Raw genomic sequence first — 7,224 nt, forward strand, 5'->3', positions numbered from 1 at the left:
CTATATTGATGAGCTAGGAGGACAGGACGGGATAATTATATTAGGCGACATGAACGCACATATAGAACACCAGGATGGGTACACAGATTCGACAGCAAGCATGCTGCAGGATATGTGTTACAGGTATGATTTAGTCGTATGCAACAGTACCGAGAAGTATGAAGGGCTCATAACATGGGAGGCAGGGAGTCTGCACTCGACGATAGATTATGCACTAATGTCACAGAGGATGTATAATACATTTAGGGTAATGAGCATAGATGAAAATGGTTCCAAAAGTCTGACTAATGGACTAATTAATCTTTCAAAAGATTATATATATATATATATATATATATATATATATATATATATATATATATATATATATATATATATATATATATATATATATATATATATATATATATATATATATATATATATATAAAGGTAACCGAGCGCTTCTAAAATGGCAAAATATGTATCAGGGCCTGTAGACATACAGCGGGTGTTTAGGCAAGGATGTCCTCTCTCTCCTTTGTTGTTCATGTTGTACCTGCAAGGGTTGGAGACCAAGCTAGGGAGGAGCGGACAAGGCTTCAACCTGTCTTTTTTCAAGGAAGCGGAATGCATTAGGCAGTCATTATCGGGACTAATATACGAGGATGATATAGTGCTAATGGCTGACAACAAGGAAGATTTGCAGAAGTTGTTAGACATATATAGTACAGAAGCAGATAGATTAGGTTTAAAGTTTAGTAAAGAAAAATCTGCAGTCATGACATTTAATGATGAGGGCGGCGAGCATAGAATAAAGGACTTCACGCTAGAAGTAGGGGTGAGTACGAGTATCTTTGGGAGTGAATAAATAGCGATGCTGAGTATCTGACAGAGCATGAAAATTATGTAATGAATAAAGCTAGTAGGAATGCAGCTGTCATGAAAAATAGGGCACTGATGAATTACAATAGGTATGAAGTGATAAGAGGGATCTGGAAAGACGTGATGGTTCCTAGCCTGACTTTCGGCAATACGGTCCTGTGCGTGAGACCAGATGTTCAAGCAAGGGTAGAAATCAAACAACGCGGCGTAGGAAGGATAGCTTTGGGAGAACATGGCAATACACCATATCAGTGGGTACAGGGTGATATGGGATTCGCGTCGTTCGAGAGCAGAGAAGCGCAGCAGTAAGATAGCATTTGAGGAGCGATTGAGAAAAATGGTGGAAAAGCAGTAGGCTAGAAAAGTTTTCAGATACCTGTACATATGGAATGTTGACACGAAATGGAGAAAGTTAACTAGAAAATTGGCAAGCAAATATCTGGACAGCAGGAGCGGGGCACATCAGCAATTATCGGTCAAGAAGAAGGTTAAATAAACAGAGAGAGCTCTGTAGAAAACAGAGATGCTGACGAAATCGGCACTGGGAACACACAGGATCTTTAAGCAGGAAATTGACAAAGAGAATATCTACGATAATTGTAGGGGAAGCTCTTAGTTGTTTGAGGCCGAGACGGGAGTTTTGCGGACTAAGACATATAGAGTCAGGTACCACGAGATAGACACGTTGTGCGTTGCGTGTGGAGAGGAGGAGGAAACGGCTGAACACTTGATACTTTTCTGTAAAGGGCTTCACCCTACAGTGGAAAGCAGCACGGCTGATTTATCCAAGGCATTGGGGTTTAGGGACGGTGAAGGGAAAGTATATTTTAAGCGGGTAGAAGTAACCAAGCGAAGGTCATCTTACTGGTGGCTAAAATCAAGACAAGAGTAAAATTTCATGTCATGGCTAGGTGGCTTGAGCCACCGCCGGATTGAAAGGGTTCAGCCTTATCCATCCATTCACCCATCCATCGCTCGTTATTTCAACGTCTTCTAGACGATGGCGGCATATTTTTTATATAATACTCTATATTGTATTCTTAAAATCCATTCATTACTGTCACTTATTTTTGCAGTCCTTAATGGAACTTTTTAAAGAAAGTTTTGTATGTCGGGCTCCACTCACGCATTTTAAATATTTTTCGAGATCTCTTTTCATCCAGTCTATTATTCGTCAAAGTCGCAATATGAGAGCAAAAAGATTCGCAGCAAGAGTCATACAAAAACGTGATATATAGTTTGTGCTCAGTGGTTTTATATCTCGAACAATATAGAGTTCTTGGATTTTACCTACATAGTGCCGGGTAGTTGTGCATGTTTGTTAGCCATTTTTTATCCGAGACGGCGCTTTTAAGCACTTTACCAAAACACTGCTACTATCACGTCCTCAAAACACTGTGTTCACAATTTCCCTTGTGCATGCTGTAAGTATGCGCACTGTCATGTTAACACGTGCTCTTGCGGTACGAAGTGCGCATGCTCATGCTTATGGTTATACCTGTCCTTATATAAGCAGCCCCTTGTCTGACAATAAAAACACTTTGTTCCCTGCCTGACGACCGTTCACATGGTGTCAGAAGTGGGGCGGCGACGCATTTCGCAAGCCGCGTTCACCGCTGTTCTTTCCGCCCCTTCGTCCAGCTGCACCCCTAGTACACTACAGAGAAAGAAGTATGGCGTCGAGGGTTCTTCTACCGCTAAAGCCACTGGAAAGTGCGGGTGCCGCTTACCAGAACTGGACCATCTGGAAAAGTGAGTTTACTCTGTTTTCTGCAGCGACCGGGCTAAAGAAGCAGCCTAAAGAAATTCAGGCAGCAACACTTCTTGTCACAATTGGTGAAGAAGCAAGGCGGGTGTTCTACACCTTCAAGTTCTCAAATGAGGACGAAAAGCAAGACCTTGATAAGCTGTTAGAAAAATACGAGGCCCACTGCAAAACAGAGAAGAATTTAACTTTCAACGAGTTTCGTTTCGGCTCCGAGATCAACGTGAGGACGAATCTTTTAACGAGTGGCTAATCGATAACCGAACTCGATATCCGAGAGCTAGGGGACAGACTACTGCGCAGTCAAATAATTTTAGGAGTTAGAGACAAGGACCTGCAGCAGGAAGTTCAGCCTGAAAATTCGTCGCATGCCAAACAAAGAGTATGGTGGAGCTGCCATAAAAAAACGTAAACCAATAAGCTCCTGCCTGTACCACTAAAGTATCACAGGCTTAACCCAATCGTAATATAAATGAAAAACAGTGGAAATATACCGAGGAAGGGAACAAGAGGAGGAGCACTTTAACGAGATCAGGGAGACAGAAGTAAGCGCTACAGATGAGGCCTCCGTACGTGCTGTGAAATCGAAAGTTAGCCGCGGAATTTGGCCAAACTGCTGTTTCACGAAACACGGAAAAGCAAAGTGCCCTGAGCAAGGCAAGCGCGGTAACAAGTGTTGCGGCCGAAAGCACTTCGCGCGTGGGTGTCGTCAACCTGAAGCAAGACCGACGGGCCAAGCATGCAAAATAAAGCAGGTCGAAATGGCAGAGGACGACGGCTATTTCCTTCAAACCTGGAAGTCAATGCAACTGATGGCCATGACCGCTGGTCAGCGACTGTCGACATCACAGGTTCCGCCATGCGCGGCAAAATTGATACCGAAGCCTACTGTTGAGTCATGCCCGAAGCGATACTCAGAAACATAACTACGAAGCCAGCACAATACTGCTGCTCTACGCAATGGTCGCTTTTCGGGCACATAGAAAAGGCGAAGAAGATTGAGCTTCAGGTCGCCAGTGCAGTGCAGTCTACAAAGGCGTTATTCTTTATCGTGAAACATGCAGTTCCTGCTACATTGAATGGAGAGGTGGCTGAACGCTTAGGGCTTATTGGCCGCATAAACACCGAGGACGCCTTGGAAACTCAGGAAGTAGTAGAAATATTTGAAGATGTTTTCCGGGGGCTGGGAGAATTCAAAGACGTAGCCTACCACATGGCGCTGAGACCTGAAGCTCGAGGCGCCGTCAAGCCAGCGCGACGAATCACCATCGCCCTTCAGGAGCGCGTCCGAGCTGAGCTGGACCGGATGGAGCACAACGGCGTCGTTGCTAAGGTAACAGAACCGACTTCCTGGTCTAGTCACATGGTTGTGGCAGTAAAGCAAAAAAAATGTAGGCATATACTAGGACCCATCTGTCAAATAAGGCCTTCTTGAGAGAGCACTACCTGATACCGACGTTAGAAAATATCCTACCGCGGCTGCATGGAGCGAAATTGTTTTCTACTCTCGACACACCGTCAGGATTATGGCAGATTAAGTTGGACGAGCCGAGCTCCCGCTTAAGGATTGTGAGCATGCCCTACGGGCGATAGATTCCTCCGTATGCCGTTCGGCATCGCTTCCGCGCCGGAAATTTTTCAGCGGGTGATTCACCAGGCACTAGAGTGTTTGAGGGGCGTTGCCATCCTTATGGACGGCATTTCGGTTTGGGGGCACTCGCGAGAGCAACACGACAGAAATTTAGTAGCTTTGTTGTCCCGGTGTAAACAACACAATCTGAAGCTCAATAAGAACAAGCGCAATTTCCTCAAGCCCAGAGTCCGCTACATGGGCCACATTCTCACTCCAGAGGGGCTGTGCCTGAAACCGAGCAGAGTCGAAGACATTATGCAAGTTCCGCCACCACAAAACAGTAAGGAACTGCAAGTTTTCATCGGCATGATCAACATCGTGGCGCGGTTCGTCCCTAACATATCCACGTTGCCAGCGCCGCTCCGCGACCTGTTGAAAACGGACGCCGCGCTGGTCTCGACAGACCAGCAAGATAGCAGCTTTCGTCAGCTTCGAGCGACCATCAGAAAGGCTCCAGTCCTTGCCTATTTTAACCAAGGAAAACCATTGACCGTGCCAGTAGACAACAGTCAGCATAGAGTAGGAGCTGTTCTTCAGGATGGGCAGCCAGTTGCTTACTCATCCCATTTGCTAAAGAATGCAAAGCAGCGCTACGCGCAGATCAGAAGGGAAGCATTGGCAATTGTTCATTGTTGCACAAAATTTCAAGGCTATATCTTCGGGCAGTCAGAGGTTACCGTCGAGTCGGATCACCGGCCACTGGAACCTATATTCAAAAAGCCACTTTGTGAGTGCCCGCTACGATTGCAGCGCATGCGGCTCGGTTTGCAAAGATTCCCTATCAAGGTGGCGTTCAAACCAGGGAAGGAGTTGTTTCTAGCTGATGCGCTTTCTCGCTTCCCGAGTGCTGCGGAGCTAACTGACGAGACAGAACGATTTCAAGTCAGCGTTATTTCTTCGCTTCCTGTGTCAGATCAGGAGCTCGAGGGTATTCGGCCCGAAACTAACAATGGCGCTAGTATGGCTGAACTACGCCGTTACTCGAGCACAGAATGGCCGGAAACAAAGAACCATGTGCCGCATGACCTGCGTCCATACCGGTGTTACCGCAACGAGCTGCACGTTGAGGAAGGCCTAATAATAATAATAATAATTGGTTTTTGGGGAAAGGAAATGGCGCAGTATCTGTCTCATATATCGTTGGACACCTGAACCGCGCCGTAAGGGAAGGGATGAGGGAGGGAGTGAAAGAAGAGAAATAGGTGCCGTAGTGGAGGGCTCCGGCATAATTTCGACCACCTGGGGATCTTTAACGTGCACTGACATCGCACAGCACATGGGCGCCTTAGCGTTTTGCCTCCATAAAAACGCAGCCGCCGCGGTCGGGTTCGAACCCGGGAACTCAGAACCAACAAAATAGTCATTCCTCCTGCTAAGCGACCGGAAATTCTGCGCTTGGTACACGCCGCACATGGAGGCGAAGAAAAAAAATGAAGAGGAGAGCCAGAGAAGTAATGTTCTGCCCCGGCATGAACGCAGACATCTCAGCTCTACCTAAGTCGTGCAGCGTGTTAAAAGTACAAGCGCCGGAACACTATACTACCTATGCTGAGCCACGAGATACCAGGCCTGCCATGGCAAGTAGTAGGGATTGATATTTTCAACCACAATGACCAGTCCTACCTAATCCTCGCGGATTTCTACACGTTTTTTTTCTTCGAGGTACAAAAGTTACGTCAGACAACAGCGACAGCGGTAAACAATGCATGCATGCTCGTCTTCGCGACTCCTGGAATCCCAGCAAAGCTGTAAAATGATCACAGCCCACCTTTCAACAGCGCGTGCTTCCGCTCTTTTGCTGCGCAGCTCCGAATTGCCCACGTAACTTCAAGACCGTGCTATCCTCGTGGTAACGGCATGGCGGATCGTGCAGTGAAGGAGGCGAAAAAACTGCTAACGAAGTGTTTTTTCCCAACCCTGGAATTTTACAGTGCCCTACTGGAGGGGCAAAACATGCCAAGGAAAGAGCAACTGAAGTCGCCCGTTCAAAGATTGATGGGCCGCCAAACGAGGGCGCAGTTGCCGGTTTTTCCCCAGCACCTCGAGCCCCAGACTGTACCACCACAATCCGTTCGCAATCGCCTCCAGGAAATAAGGTAAAAGCAGTGGATCTTCTACAACCGGACGGCCAAGAATCTGCCACATCTTCGCAGCGGGTCTCCAGTATCACTGTACGACACTATACACAGAACCTGGTCGCCAGGTGTGGTTGTAGGCCCTGCAGGCACACCTCGGTCGTACACCCTACTTACAGATAGCGCACCAGGGAGCATCTCAGTTCCAAAGAAATGCAACCTACGTCGGAGTCTTAAGCGACAGTTTCTGCGGAGTCGGTATCCCAGCCTGACCAGATGCCAGAGCTACAACCTGAGGACACCCTTCGTAGAAGTGACCGCCTGCGTAGACCGCCACAACGCTACCCCCTGCCAGAGAGACCACAGCATTAGGTCCCTGGCATGTAAATTTGTAAACTTTTTCCCCTTGTTTTTTCTCTTCGAATAGAAGGAAGATGTAAGTATGCGCACTGTCATGTTAACACGTGCCCTTACTGTACGAAAAGTGCATGCTCATACTTGTATCTGTCCTTATATAAGCAGCCCCTTGTCTGATAATAAACACAGTTTGGTCCCTGCCTGACGACCGTTAACACATGCGAAGTGCGCTCATTCCATTGGATGTTTGATAATCCTGAATTACACCGACCAGTGTTACAAACAGCACTGCATTATCACAAATGTCTGTTACTAGGCTACATGCTTAACTAAAAATATTAACACAAAACACTGGTTATGTATGAAATATCAAGCTTATTCAACTGAAAAGAGATTTAATAATATGCGCAAAGTTATAGACGAAAGGTGACGAAGACCTGCAGATTACAATTCACATTTCTCTTAAACAGGACAAGAAGCAACATTTGCAACCATAATTTTTGCACAGGTATTAGATATAGCGACGAAAT

At 46.4% G+C, this 7,224-nt stretch overlaps 1 pseudogene; it reads left to right on the top strand.

Moving 5' to 3' along the window:
• Positions 1 to 2,537: 2,537 nt before the first annotated feature.
• On the top strand, positions 2,538 to 6,709 carry LOC144128892 (uncharacterized; annotated as a pseudogene).
• Positions 6,710 to 7,224: the final 515 nt, after the last annotated feature.

The sequence above is a fragment of the Amblyomma americanum genome, chromosome 1 (genome assembly GCF_052857255.1).
Source record: "Amblyomma americanum isolate KBUSLIRL-KWMA chromosome 1, ASM5285725v1, whole genome shotgun sequence".
NCBI classification, from domain to species: domain Eukaryota; kingdom Metazoa; phylum Arthropoda; class Arachnida; order Ixodida; family Ixodidae; genus Amblyomma; species Amblyomma americanum.